The sequence below is a fragment of the Pseudophryne corroboree genome, chromosome 4, assembly GCF_028390025.1.
Source record: "Pseudophryne corroboree isolate aPseCor3 chromosome 4, aPseCor3.hap2, whole genome shotgun sequence".
In the NCBI taxonomy this organism is placed as follows: Eukaryota; Metazoa; Chordata; class Amphibia; order Anura; family Myobatrachidae; genus Pseudophryne; species Pseudophryne corroboree.
The window spans coordinates 311,275,527-311,290,058 of NC_086447.1; the positions used below are offsets into that span (position 1 = coordinate 311,275,527).

Genomic DNA, 14,532 nt, shown 5'->3' on the forward strand with positions numbered 1-14,532 from the left:
CTGTAGAACATTGGAGCAAGTGTGGGAGTCTCTGGGAGCAGTAGAAGTACCCAGTACAGACCCTGGACATTATTGTTCACATTGATCTTTTTATACACTGGTTACTATATGGAATACAGTATTAATATTTAACATTATAGATGGTCTATAGTATAGGTTGTATTTAAATAATATAAATAAGTGGTCAGGAAAAGGAAAAACAAACCGTAATAAATACACAGACATAATAGAACCAGTACTGCACTTTCTAAGCACACATTCTCCCATATCATGATAAGGCTCCTGTCTCTTCTACCTGGCAGCTGCTCTCTGGTCCATTACACTGATTGAGGACTCCACTCACAGCAAACTTGGTAGATAAAGCTGCTACACTGGGCATGTGCAGCAGCTCTGCTCTGTACCTTAAACTGCATGATGTGACAGCAGCTCTAGTATTTGTATTATATATCATTGCTATTGTCATAATTTAAGCCACTTGGCAAGAGGAGAGGGGTTTCCGGGCAACCAGAACTCCCCCCCCCCCCCCCTGCATGTGCCTATGGCTTGGGGGTTCAGAACTGCAAAACACTGAACATGTGTGGAATCTTAGTTTTGTCCTGGATAGTGGCCTGACACTTAAACATCAGGTGTCAGCCACAATCAAAACTTCATTCTTTCATCTGAGGAACATAGCCAGAACCAAGCACTTAATTCCCCATAGAAGACCTGCCTAAAGTCATACATGCATTTGATCAGGGGTTAAAGTGGTCCGGAACAGTGCGAAACTGCATTCCGTCACTTGTATTTGGAGGCAGAACGCGTTCCGCCTCCGCCAGCCCACTTTGCCCGGCTACTTTGTACTTGGCGTCTATCCTGCAGTGAACAGAAGAGCCGCCACAACAGGAAGAAAGACAGGTGGACCCACGCGGACTCCATTTAAAGGAGTGCCAGAAATAAGTTAGAAAGAGGGGGCACATGAGAGAAGACACGCTGGATGTGGGGGAGAGAGAGGGGTGGGGGTGTAGCGGCACATGCAGGAAAATACACAGTATGGGGAGGGGGGATCAGATCATAATAAGAGAAAACACGCTGCATGAGTGATACATATGAGGGATAATCTGTGTCAGGGGAGTGCACTGTGTCAGGTACTGTAAGTGATGTCGGGGGGTGAGCTGTGTCGGGTACTGTAAGTAATGTCAGGGGTGAGCTGTGTCAGAGGTACTGTAAGTGATGTCAAGGGTAAGCTGTGTCAGGTACTGTAAGTGGTGTCAGGAGTGAGCTGTGTCGGGTACTGTAAGTGATGTCAGAAGTGAGCTGTGTCGGGTACTGTAAGTGATGTCAGGAGTGAGCTGTGTCGGGTACTGTAAGTGATGTCAGGAGTGAGCTGTGTCGGGTACTGTAAGTGATGTCAGCGGCGAGCTGTGTCAGAGGTACTGTAAGTGATGTCAGGAGTGAGCTGTGTCGGGTACTGTAAGTGATGTCAAGGGTAAGCTGTGTCGGGTACTGTAAGTGGTGTCAGGAGTGAGCTGTGTCGGGTACTGTAAGTGATGTCAGGAGTGAGCTGTGTCGGGTACTGTAAGTGATGTCAGGGGTGAGCTGTGTCATGTACTGTAAGTGGTGTCGGGGGATGAGCTGTGTCAGGTACTGTAAGTGGTGTCGGGGGGTGAGCTGTGTCATGTACTGTAAGTGGTGTCGGGGGATGAGCTGTGTCAGGTACTGTAAGTGGTGTCGGGGGGTGAGCTGTGTCAGGTACTGTAAGTGGTGTCGGGGGGTGAGCTGTGTCAGGTACTGTAAGTGGTGTCGGTGAATGAGCTGTGTCAGGGGTACTGTAAGTGATTTCAGGGGGTGAAATGTGTCAGAGGTACTGTAAGTGATGTCGGGGGGTGAGCTGTGTTGGGTACTGTAAGTGATGTCAGGGTTACTGTTAGTGATGTCAGGGGCGAGCTGTGTCAGCTAGTGAAAGTGATGTCAGGGGTGAGCTGTGTCAGAGGTACTGTAAGTGATGTCAAGGGTAAGCTGTGTTAGGTACTGTAAGTGGTGTCGGGGAATGAGCTGTGTCAGGGGTATTTTAAGTGGTGTCGGTGGGTGAGCTGTGTCAGCTAGTGTAAGTGATGTCAGGGGGTGAGCTGTGTCGGGTACTGTAAGTGGTGTCTGGGTTGAGCTGTGTCAGGTACTGTAAGTGGTGTCGGGGGATGAGCTGTGTCAGGGGTATTTTAAGTGGTGTCGGTGGGTGAGCTGTGTCAGAGGTATTGTAAGTGATGTCAGGGGGTGAGCTGTGTCGGGTACTGTAAGTAGTGTCCGGGTTGAGCTGTGTCGGGTACTGTAAGTGGTGTCGGGGGATGAGCTATGTCAAGGCTACTGTAAGTGGTGTCAGGGGATGAGCTGTGTCAGTGGTATGTAAGTGATGTCAGCGGTGAGCTGTGTCAGAGGTACTGTAAGTGGTGTCAGGAGGAGGGCTGTTTCAGGGATAAGCTGTTTCAGGGATAACTTGTGTAAAATACTGTTTGAGAAACTGCCTGCAGAGCTGAGTAGAGCCAGCTCCAGGCCTACTAGCACCCTGAGCGAGAAAATGTGAAAGTGCCCCTCCCTCCCATGTGCGCGCATTCTAAAAGTGGGCATGGCCTCGCAACTTTATATAATCAGACTATAAGTATATTTTCACAACCCTCTACACACACAATTAGCAGCCTTACACATAACGCCCACAGTAGTGTACTTTAAACATAATGTCTCCAGTATAGTGTGCAGTGCCAGATACACAGATGCCCCGGTAGTGCCAAATACACATACACCCCCAGTAGTGGCAGATACACATTATATACTCCCACCAGTGGCAAATACACATATGTCCTCAGCAGTACAGTGCCATATAAACATTATATGCCTCCACAGTGCCAGATACACATTATATGCCCCCAGCAGTGCTAAATATACATAATATGCCCCCAGTAGTGCGGTGCCAGATACACATTATATGCCCGCAGCAGTGCAGATACACATTATACGCCCCCACAGTGCCAGATACACATTATATGCCCCCAGCAGTGCCAGATACATATTATATGCCCCCAGCAGTGCCAGATACACATTATACACCCCCAGCAGTGCCAGATGCACATTATACACCCTCAGCAGTGATTACACAAAAAAAGAAGGATTGTTGATCCTGCACCGACCTAGATTCGAAACTACATGGTAATATATGAAGGCCAGAAATGGACAATAATACTAGATATTAGCAATAACTATGCGTCCGTGTGGCGGTGTGCCCAGAGTCATAAAAACAGGGGTGGATATACGTACAAAAAGAGAAAAGTATGACTCTTGTTTGGGCGCACTCTTGTAAAAAACTAGATGTTAATCAACAGGTGATATGTATGAGAATTAATGAAGTCTTTATTGTCTACTCTCTAAAATGCAAGGGGACTAAACGCAAAAGATTAAACAAAACACATCCGTAGATATGTCAACTGGAGAAATAGGTCTCCCAAAATAAAGGAATGTCCAGATCTTAATTATACCTGGATAAGTGCATATTGGAAGGTAGCCACATATTAAGCTGCTTCCATCTGCCCAAGATCTGTGCAAACTGTGTTTAAATTGATGTGGCCCTAAATTGGGTTACACTCGTGAGTGGGAGAACCCAGACACTGGGTAACAATTCTAGGAATTCTAGCAATTAGCCACTGTAATTGATAAGAGGAGTAACGATTAGAAGTAAATGGGTAAGAGGATGAAGTATAAGTGGTGATACTGCTGTTGGTGTGGTTTCCACAGGGAAGAGAGTCTCCCTACTTTACTGGGTATTCCCCAGAGGTCACCCATCTAGGTACTGACCCAGCCCACCTCCGTTTAGCTTCCAAGATCGGACGAGATTGGGTGTGAACGTAGGGGTATGGTCGTAGGAAGGTTTGACCCTGTAGCACCAATGAGAGTGCACCGAAATGGGAGGATGAATTTCTCCACGGAAATGAAATGCTAAGATTGCGACAAGAAAAGAATAGTGGTAGATAAATGAGTGTGAATCTGCTGTCCACGTTAGACTGAAGAGACGTGTCTCCTAGGGGGACACGCTCCGCTGAATCGTGGATGAGAGTTCACAGAAGGAAGAACAGCAGGAGGAAAAATGAGAAAAAATATATATGGATAAAGGAAGGTGATGAGATTGGATGGTTGTAAAGAATTACAGTGGATCCCTTTAAATCTTCCCTTATTTGGATTCTATTAGAACCTGATTCAAAACATATATAAATATATCACTGTGACAGGTATCAAAAACAAATTCCAAAGTAAGTCATGATAATCATGATCAAATATGTATCGCTACTTGTGTATAACAGATTCCAATGGCATTTGATACTAAATTTATGCTGTGCACCAAACCTTAATGTCACTCGCGATATTAACAGTAAATACTTGATCAGAACAAATATTAGTGACTGACATAGAACAATATATGAGGAAAACAGGGAAGGGAAGGAAAATTGACCCCCATACAGTTTTCTGCCCTCAGAGGGACAGAAACATAAAGTACACAGTTTTGGAGTACCTCAGGCAGAGTACATGTAGAGTCACACAGCATCTGTCCTTAATTATACTTGGACGTGAGGAAAAGAGTTTTTTATATTGCACAATATACTTAGGCAAAACAAGGATATACCATGCTCTTTCACTGAAAACACCAAAAATAGTAACGACAGAGATTCTCTCTGTAAAAGGACAACAGGCTTAAGCGAATAGAGCAGATGAGTATTGAGTGTCACTCATTCAATTGGTAGGCAGACGGGGTACCTGCAAAAGATGCAGGGCCACCAATGCCTGCCCCTATCGCAAAGTTATGCAAAAAGGTACCTAAATGAGATAGTACACAAATATGTTATGCAAATAGGCTGGAAACTCCAGCAATATTAATGATTTTTACAAAGGCAAAAAAATGTGCTGCTTATGCATAAGTTCGGTGCATTAAAATAAATGAACTTGAATAAGTATCAAATATCACCACTCCAAGTATCAGACAGATGAGGTGCCCGCAAGGAAAACGCGTTTCACCCGGTCACGGGCTTGTTCACTTCCATTCTGAGCAGCACCTCAATGTTGAAAATCAGTGTGTTTAAAAACCCTTGAAGATTAATGTCAGCCAATAGCTGACCATGTGGGCGGAAAATTCTATACACATTGGTCCAATAAGGTTCCTGAAAGGAGAATGCATCATATGGACGGACTTAATTAGGCAGGTGAAATGGGCAAGAGAGGGCGGAAGTTAGACTTCTCACTTCCGCCCATAATGTCTTACCGTGGTGTAGACACGGAGGGTAGTGTGGTCACTGTGTCACTTAGGGCGGGCTGCGGCGGACTAGGGAGGGCGGGGATTACTCCCGCCCTTAACAGTATAATTCAGGCCCGGACAATGGCAAGAGGCGGCATGGCGCTAGTGAGTGTGGGCGGAAGTTGTCATCTTGACTTCCGCCCACATGAGCGGCATAACACTGGAGAGTGTGGGCGGAAGCTGTCATCTAGGCTTCCGTCCACATGGTGATATCGGGTTGCTAGGGAACAGTCGTCAGGGCGACGGAACTAGAGGGCTGCGAGGGGCCGGCATTGGGTTGCTGGGATACCCTCGTAAACCATGGGAGGACACGCGGAGAGGAGCGCCCGTATGCCCCACCCGTCCCCCGTATCATACAGACTGTGGATACAGATCTGGTTAGACATAATGACTTATGAAAATAAAAATGAAAATAAACACAGAAGTGGACTCCGACCTAATGGCCTCAATGAGAATAATAATTTTAGTGTATTCTTATAATAACTCTTCAGAACGCGCACATATGATGTATATTTATCCTTTTCACATTTAGCAACCACCCCAGCCACATTATCATGGCTTTTAGTTCATAATCCGATTTTGGTTCCTACGTTTAATTTTTTTCATTTTTTTTCCCCTCTCTTTCTCTTTTCCCCTTTGCCATATCCATCATAGTGGTAATTAATTACCCTCCCTTGCATCCCGTCATTCACAGTCCTTTCACCCCACTCTCACCAGTGCACTTCAACACATAGTCAGTCAGGACATCTCCTCACACCCCTCCCCACCCATTATCCCTTCTCCCCCCTATCAGAACAGGGGCACCTCACAGTGCCACTTCCCCCTATCCCCACACTAGGAACACATCCCTGTTGCACTTGGTTTGCATCAATCTTCACATTAGATTCAATCACTTACACTCCCGATCTCACTCTCACTTTTCCCCACAGGTTGCACTTACATTGTCACTTCTACTCATACATTTCTAATGTGATGCACACCTGATAGATGACGCATTACATGAAAGCCTGATGTAGCTCAGGCATATCACCCTTCGCAATTCACCCTTCATGCCTTCTCCACCTATCCACACCACTCAAACATCAGTCCACTTGCTGTCTTCTCATGCCCTGTCACCTTCATCCCAATCTTTCTCTACAAAAAAAAATTTCTTAGCTCCCTTTTTTTCAGCTTTTATATAAAAAAATTTTTTCATTTATTATTTTATTATTATAATTTTTTATTTTTATTTTCATTTATATATATATATATTTTTCATTCATTACTCATTACTCCTTAGGCTTTATCCCATTTCATTTTATTATTCAGTCTCCTTATCGGTATTTTTCATCCGATATTCATACAGTATACCTACCTATATACTTATATGTAATTCTTTTTATTTATATACTTATGTATATATTTATCTACTATTCTTTTTACTTCTGTGTTATTTTCATTTTTATTTTCATAAGTCATTATGTCTAACCAGATCTGTATCCACAGTCTGTATGATACGGGGGACGGGTGGGGCATACGGGCGCCCCTCTCCGCGTGTCCTCCCGTGGTTTACGAGGGTATCCCAGCAACCCAATGCCGGCCCCTCGCAGCCCTCTAGTTCCGTCGCCCTGACGACTGTTCCCTAGCAACCCGATATCACCATGTGGACGGAAGCCTAGATGACAGCTTCCGCCCACACTCTCCAGTGTTATGCCGCTCATGTGGGCGGAAGTCAAGATGACAACTTCCGCCCACACTCACTAGCGCCATGCCGCCTCTTGCCATTGTCCGGGCCTGAATTATACTGTTAAGGGCGGGAGTAATCCCCGCCCTCCCTAGTCCGCCGCAGCCCGCCCTAAGTGACACAGTGACCACATTACCCTCCGTGTCTACACCACGGTAAGACATTATGGGCGGAAGTGAGAAGTCTAACTTCCGCCCTCTCTTGCCCATTTCACCTGCCTAATTAAGTCCATCCATATGATGCATTCTCCTTTCAGGAACCTTATTGGACCAATGTGTATAGAATTTTCCGCCCACATGGTCAGCTATTGGCTGACATTAATCTTCAAGGGTTTTTAAACACACTGAGATTCAACATTGAGGTGCTGCTCAGAATGGAAGTGAACAAGCCCGTGACCGGGTGAAACGCATTTTCCTTGCGGGCACCTCATCTGTCTGATACTTGGAGTGGTGATATTTGATACTTATTCAAGTTCATTTATTTTAATGCACCGAACTTATGCATAAGCAGCACATTTTTTTGCCTTTGTAAAAATCATTAATATTGCTAGAGTTTCCAGCCTATTTGCATAACATATTTGTGTACTATCTCATTTAGGTACCTTTTTGCATAACTTTGCGATAGGGGCAGGCATTGGTGGCCCTGCATCTTTTGCAGGTACCCCGTCTGCCTACCAATTGAATGAGTGACACTCAATACTCATCTGCTCTATTCGCTTAAGCCTGTTGTCCTTTTACAGAGAGAATCTCTGTCGTTACTATTTTTGGTGTTTTCAGTGAAAGAGCATGGTATATCCTTGTTTTGCCTAAGTATATTGTGCAATATAAAAAACTCTTTTCCTCACGTCCAAGTATAATTAAGGACAGATGCTGTGTGACTCTACATGTACTCTGCCTGAGGTACTCCAAAACTGTGTACTTTATGTTTCTGTCCCTCTGAGGGCATTCACCTAAGAGAAAACTGTATGGGTGTCAATTTTCCTTCCCTTCCCTGTTTTCCTCATATATTGTTCTATGTCAGTCACTAATATTTGTTCTGATCAAGTATTTACTGTTAATATCGCGAGTGACATTAAGGTTTGGTGCACAGCATAAATTTAGTATCAAATGCCATTGGAATCTGTTATACACAAGTAGCGATACATACAGTATTTGATCATGATTATCATGACTTACTTTGGAATTTGTTTTTGATACCTGTCACAGTGATATATTTATATATGTTTTGAATCAGGTTCTAATAGAATCCAAATAAGGGAAGATTTAAAGGGATCCACTGTAATTCTTTACAACCATCCAATCTCATCACCTTCCTTTATCCATATATATTTTTTCTCATTTTTCCTCCTGCTGTTCTTCCTTCTGTGAACTCTCATCCACGATTCAGGGGAGCGTGTCCCCCTAGGAGACACGTCTCTTCAGTCTAACGTGGACAGCAGATTCACACTCATTTATCTACCACAATTCTTTGCTTGTCGCAATCTTAGCATTTCATTTCCGTGGAGAAATTCATCCTCCCATTTCGGTGCACTCTCATTGGTGCTACAGGGTCAAACCTTCCTATGACCATACCCCTACGTTCACGCCCAATCTCGTCCGATCTTGGAAGCTAAACGGAGGTGGGCTGGGTCAGTACCTAGATGGGTGACCTCTAGGGAATACCCAGTGAAGTAGGGAGACTCTCTTCCCCGTGGAAACCACACCAACAGCAGTATCACCACTTATACTTCATCCTCTTACCCATTTACTTCTAATCGTTAATCCTCTTATCAATTACAGTGGCTAATTGCTAGAATTCCTAGAATTGTTACCCAGTGTGTGGGTTCTCCCACTCACGAGTGTAACCCAATTTAGGGCCACATCAATTCAAACACAGTTTGCACAGATCTTGGGCAGATGGAAGCAGCTTAATATGTGGCTACCTTCCAATATGCACTTATCCAGGTATAATTAAGATCTGGACATTCCTTTATTTTGGGAGACCTATTTCTCCAGTTGACATATCTACGGATGTGTTTTGTTTAATCTGTTGCGTTTAGTCCCCTTGCATTTTAGAGAGTAGACAATAAAGACTTCATTAATTCTCAGACATATCACCTGTTGATTAACATCTAGTTTTTTACAAGAGTGCGCCCAAACAAGAGTCATACTTTTCTCTTTTTGTACGTATAACACCCTCAGCAGTGCCAGATACACATTATACGCCCCCAGCAGTGCCAGATACACATTATATGCCCCAAGCAGTGGCAGATACACATTTTATGCCCACACAGTGCCAGATACACATTATATGCCCCAGCAGTGCCAGATGCACATTATATGCCCCCACAGTGCCAGATACACATTATATGCCCCCAACAGTGCCAGATACACATGATATGCCCTCACAGTGCCAGATACAAATGATATGCCCTCAGAGTGCCAGATACATGTTATATGCACCCCCAGTGCCAGATACACATTATATGCCCCCATAGTGCCAGATACACATTATATGCCCCCAACAGTGCCAGATACACATGATATGCCCTCACAGTGCCAGATACAAATGATATGCCCTCAGAGTGCCAGATACATGTTATATGCACCCCCAGTGCCAGATACACATTATATGCCCCCATAGTGCCAGATACACATTATATGCCCCCACAGTGTCAGATACACATTATATGCCCCCAGCAGTGCCAAATCCACTTTATATGCCCCCACAGTGTCATATACACTTTATATGCCCCCACAGTGCCAGGTACACTTTATATGTCCCCACAGTGCCAGGTACACTTTATATGCCCCCACAGTGCCAGATACACATTATATGCCCCCACAGTGCCAGATACACATTATTTGACCTCACAGTGCCAGATACACATTATATGCCCCCAGCAGTGCAGTGCCAGATACACATTATATGCCCCCAGCAGTGCCAGATACACTTTATATGCCCACAGCAGTGTCAGATACACTTTTTATGCCCCCAGCAGTACCAGATACATGTGCCCACCACAGTGCCAGATACATGTGCCCCCAGAGTGCCATAAACATTTTGCCCCCAGAGTGCCAGATACACGTGCCCCCGCATGTGTCTTCGGCTGCGGGACAGCTGCACTGAGTCTGCAGCAGCGTCTGTCCCACGGCCCGCTCCTACCAGTGGCTGTGTGTGCCAACGATGGGGAGTGCTGTGGGCGGACTAAGGCAAAGCTACTCTGTGCGCACTGGGAGGTGTCTGACATCAGATGCCTGAGCCGCACTGCATGCACAAAGGAGTTTGTCCTACCCACAGCACTCCCCTCATCAGCACACACAGAAACAGCAAGTCTAGTGCTGCAGGACCTGTCCTGCTCCTGGCTCCAGGCAGGCTCCAATATGGCGGCGCTACCATGCGACGCCCTTTAAGGGTGGCGCCCTATTGGAACATGCCTGGAGCCGGCCCTGGAGCTGATTTCCACCACCTCTCAAGGACCACTTTAAGCACTGTATTGGATCATCACACCTAGACTACTGCAATGCCCTCTACCTTGGTCTCCCAGCAAAAGAATTGCAGATGGTACAAAATTCATCTGCCAGACTATTAACCAACCAACCCTGTTCCAGCCACATAACACCCATTCTCTATGCCCTTCACTGGCTACCTGTAAAATGTAAAATTGTTTTCAAGATTGGCTTACTCACTTTCAAAGCCATACATGACCAGGGCCCAAGGTACTTGAAGCAGCTTCTGATTCCTTACTTTCCCAATCAATTACTACGGTCTGTAGATGAAGGAGTACTAACAGTACCTAGAATCTCCCTGAATTCATCTGGGGGTCGAGCTTTCAACTCTGTGGCTCCGACTCTGTTCCCCACACAGAGCGAGAAGCCCCAATCTAGAATCCTTAAAAAATGACTACAGACTTACCTATTTACTCAAGCATTTCACTTGTGAGTCTGGAGTCTCTGGACACAGCACAGCCAATACAGCAGAGTACAGTGCAGCATACAGCAGTGTGCCCCTATACACAGTCACTTATACAGCACAGCCAGTACATCAGAGTATAGCGCATCATACAGCAGCTCAGGTGGTCTCAGATCCCCAGAGTTTGGAGCTTTTGGGATTTTTTGGAATCCAGACCGCTCATCTCTAGTTTTTATTACATGTAGGTAGTCATTGTACTGTATGTATGTGAAATTTTATGGTGGTGTATCTTGCCACACAGCAAAAAACTCTCTGCACATAACGAGACACGCCACTACGCATACTCTGTACTAGCAAAGTCTTCACTGCTCCTCCAACTTTTTCTCCTGTTTATCAAATAATATGTGAGTGATATTCCCTGAAAACAACCTTTTACAGGGGATTCCCGCAAATATATATACTGTATGATCCCACGAATGTACTAAGAAGGTATTTCAGCAGATCACTCAGATATCTGCTGCGGTCGGTCCATTTCTGACAGCAGCTGCAGCCCTCATAGGTTCTATGGGGTTAGTGAAGTTGCCTGATGTACAAAGCTCCGGAATGATAAGCATTTCAGAGCTTGGCCGCAATACATCTCCAGATGGTTTTACCCTATAGTAGCTTATGGGCTACTAATTACCAAAGTTTTTAAATTATATTAAAGGCATCATAAACATATAATAGAATTACTGCACATAGGGAACAGCACAACTGATTTTTAGATTATTGGTCCATAATTCCTGTGCTTTTTCTTTTACTAGTATTTCTTTGTATGCAGCAGATGTCAGCAGCTGTAATTGGAACAAGAATTATTTTTCCTTGCGCTAAGCCTCCTCACCACTACTAATAGTAATAAGGAATGTTTTTCCTGAAAATAAATTGTATTGTACTACCCTTTGCTCCCTACCCCTGATTTGCCTTTACTAATAGATATACAAGCTCATATGAGGACTTAGTAGGAGAGTTAAAAAGTATTGGACTGAGAAATTTAGGGGCAGAAGTTCAAGATTAGCGCAATGCACATAGATGATTAGCAGAGACAGTTTAACAGCCTCAGAATTAATCTTGTTCATTTTCTGCAGTGTTCTCATTTTGCTGGATACAAATAATACCAAATATCTTAATTATTTTACTTTTTTATTTATTTTATTACTAATATTTCTAGGCTGTATGCATGTTACACATTCGAGAACAAAACAGACATTTAACCTATATAGATCACCTGTCTGTACTAGCCCAAATCCAGGGATTTTCTATATCTATAGATACATTTTTTGATCCCTCGATGCAGAAGACTCTTGAATATGTTTCAGCTGCACAACTTGAGCACTGCTCAACTGGTTACAGCTCTGGGGGATAGTTAAGGGCTTCCAGCCCCAAATGTCAAAGATGATACAACCTTTCCTGTGCTACTTGATTTCCTACACCATTCCTGCTAATTGCATTTCTTGCTGTGGCTTACCAGTAAATGCAAATGGCACACTTAATCCCTAAAATGACAATCTGCTAATGGGTAAGTACATAGCTTAATCACTGCATACCAAAGAGGTTATTTTAGTGGAATACATTTAAACAGATATAGGAATGCAAGTTTGCTTCGAACAGACATATATTTAATGAGGGAATTATTCAGGGGTGCATTAGGAGAGGATGGGGCCTGTGTGCAGTCTCCAACCGGCCCCCTTCATCTCTAGCCAGTAGCACTAGTAGACCATACTTGCCTACTCTCCCGGAATGGGCGGGAGGCTCCCGAAAATCGGGTGACCCCCCCCCCCCCCGGAAGAGCAGGCAAGTCTCCCGATTTTTTAGGGGGCCCCCTGCCCGGCCGCCCACTTAGTGAGTAAAGTGGGTGGTCCGGGCAGTCGATGACGCGATTCTTGCTGAATCGCGTCATCGTAGCAACGCCCCCTGCTGTATAATGCCGGTAATCGCGGCATTACATAGCAGGGGGCGTGGCTTAAATGAAGTGCCGCGATAACCCCTCCCCTGTTCCGCCTCCCCCCGCCCCTGTTTTGCCTCCACCCCGCCCCCTATCCGTGTCATAACCCCGCCCCCCTGCTGAGCCGACCTGGCTGCTCTCTCCCGGAGAGAGCAGCCAGGATGTCGGCATGTATGCAGTAGAATCTGGCACTGAATCTACTTCACATGTACAGGTCTCCAAGAAAATGGCACAATGGCCTTGGAGAGTGATAAAGTTGAGAGAGATAAAGGGGTCATTCCAAGTTGATCACTCGCTAGCAGTTTTTAGCAGCCGTGCAAACGCTATGCCGCCTCCCACTGTGAGTGTATTTTAGCTTAGCAGAAGTGCGAACAAAAGGATCGCAGAGCGACTACAAAAAAAAAGTGCAGTTTCAGAGTAGCTCCAGACCTACTCAGCGCTTGCGATCACTTCAGACTATTCAGTTCCTGTTTTGACGTCACGAATACACCCTGCGTTCGCCCAGCCACGCCTGCATTTTTCCTGGCACGCCTGTGTTTTTTCGAACACTCCCTGAAAACGGTCAGTTGACACCCAGAAACACCCTCTTCCTGTCCATCACTGTGCAGCGACCGAAAACAGCTATCGATCAACTCGGAATGACCCCCACAGTACCAACCAATCAGCTCCTTATTGCCATGTTACAGGCTGTGAGGCAAATCCACTAGGAGTAATAACGTGGAGAGTCATAAACTATCAGCCAGCCAGTCAGTCAGCGCCTAACTGCCTTGTTGAATGATGACAGGTTGCTACATTATCTCTCTCTACTTTATTACTCAACCAAGGCCTGGTACACCTGCCCCTTAGTTTGAAAAATGACAGTTAGGAGCTGATTGGAGGGTTTGTCTCTCTCCACTTTATCGCCCTCCAAGGCTTAGTACCTGGGCCCTCATTCAGTATGGGACACAGAATCTGCTTCTGAACCTGAATAAGGTCCATAGACAAGTGGTTTCCAAACTTGGTCCTAAAGAACCCCTAATGGTTCAGGTTTGCCTGGTCACCTGTGGATTTTTAAAATGGGACATACACAGGATGACCTGAAAAACGTGAATTGTTAGGGGTCCTGAGGACCAAGTTTGGGAACCACTGACATACACCCTAGCCACACAGCGGTTTATATTATTATTATTATTATTATTATTATTATTACTATTTTGTAGTTCTATGATTTCCTCCAACATCAATCCACAAATGAATGGGGGAAAACAATATGTTGCTAGTCTAAAAGAATACCCTTGATTCTCGTAACCTCGTTTTTATCAACTGCTCTTCCAGGTACAATATAATGAAGAATATTATTGCAGGAATATAGCAAACATGAAATGTTTAGCTTGCCAGGACTATGCTGTGCATGGAGGAACATTTTCTCTCCATCTAATCAGTAATAGAGACTTTTTCTAAAGAATACATTTCTGAAATGGTGAAAAACCTCAGTTACACAGTCCATTGAAGAGGTCGTTTCTGAAGATTCTGAACCATTTTATATAAAGAGCGCCTTTTGCTAAGGAAAAAATAAAAGTGCAAAGCGAGAGATGCAAGTCCCACAATGAATGAAGATATAGCTTTTTTTAAAAGGGAAAATATTCCAGTTTG

At 44.7% G+C, this 14,532-nt stretch overlaps 1 protein-coding gene and 2 pseudogenes across 2 annotated transcripts in view; 2 read left to right on the forward strand and 1 right to left on the reverse strand.

Annotated features, from left to right (window-relative positions):
- KCNMB2 (potassium calcium-activated channel subfamily M regulatory beta subunit 2) overlaps positions 1–14,532 on the forward strand; it is a 497,050-nt gene that overhangs the window by 366,952 nt on the left and 115,566 nt on the right. The window lies entirely within an intron of this gene.
- Positions 3,768–3,886, reverse strand: LOC134913840 (5S ribosomal RNA; annotated as a pseudogene).
- Positions 8,586–8,704, forward strand: LOC134913837 (5S ribosomal RNA; annotated as a pseudogene).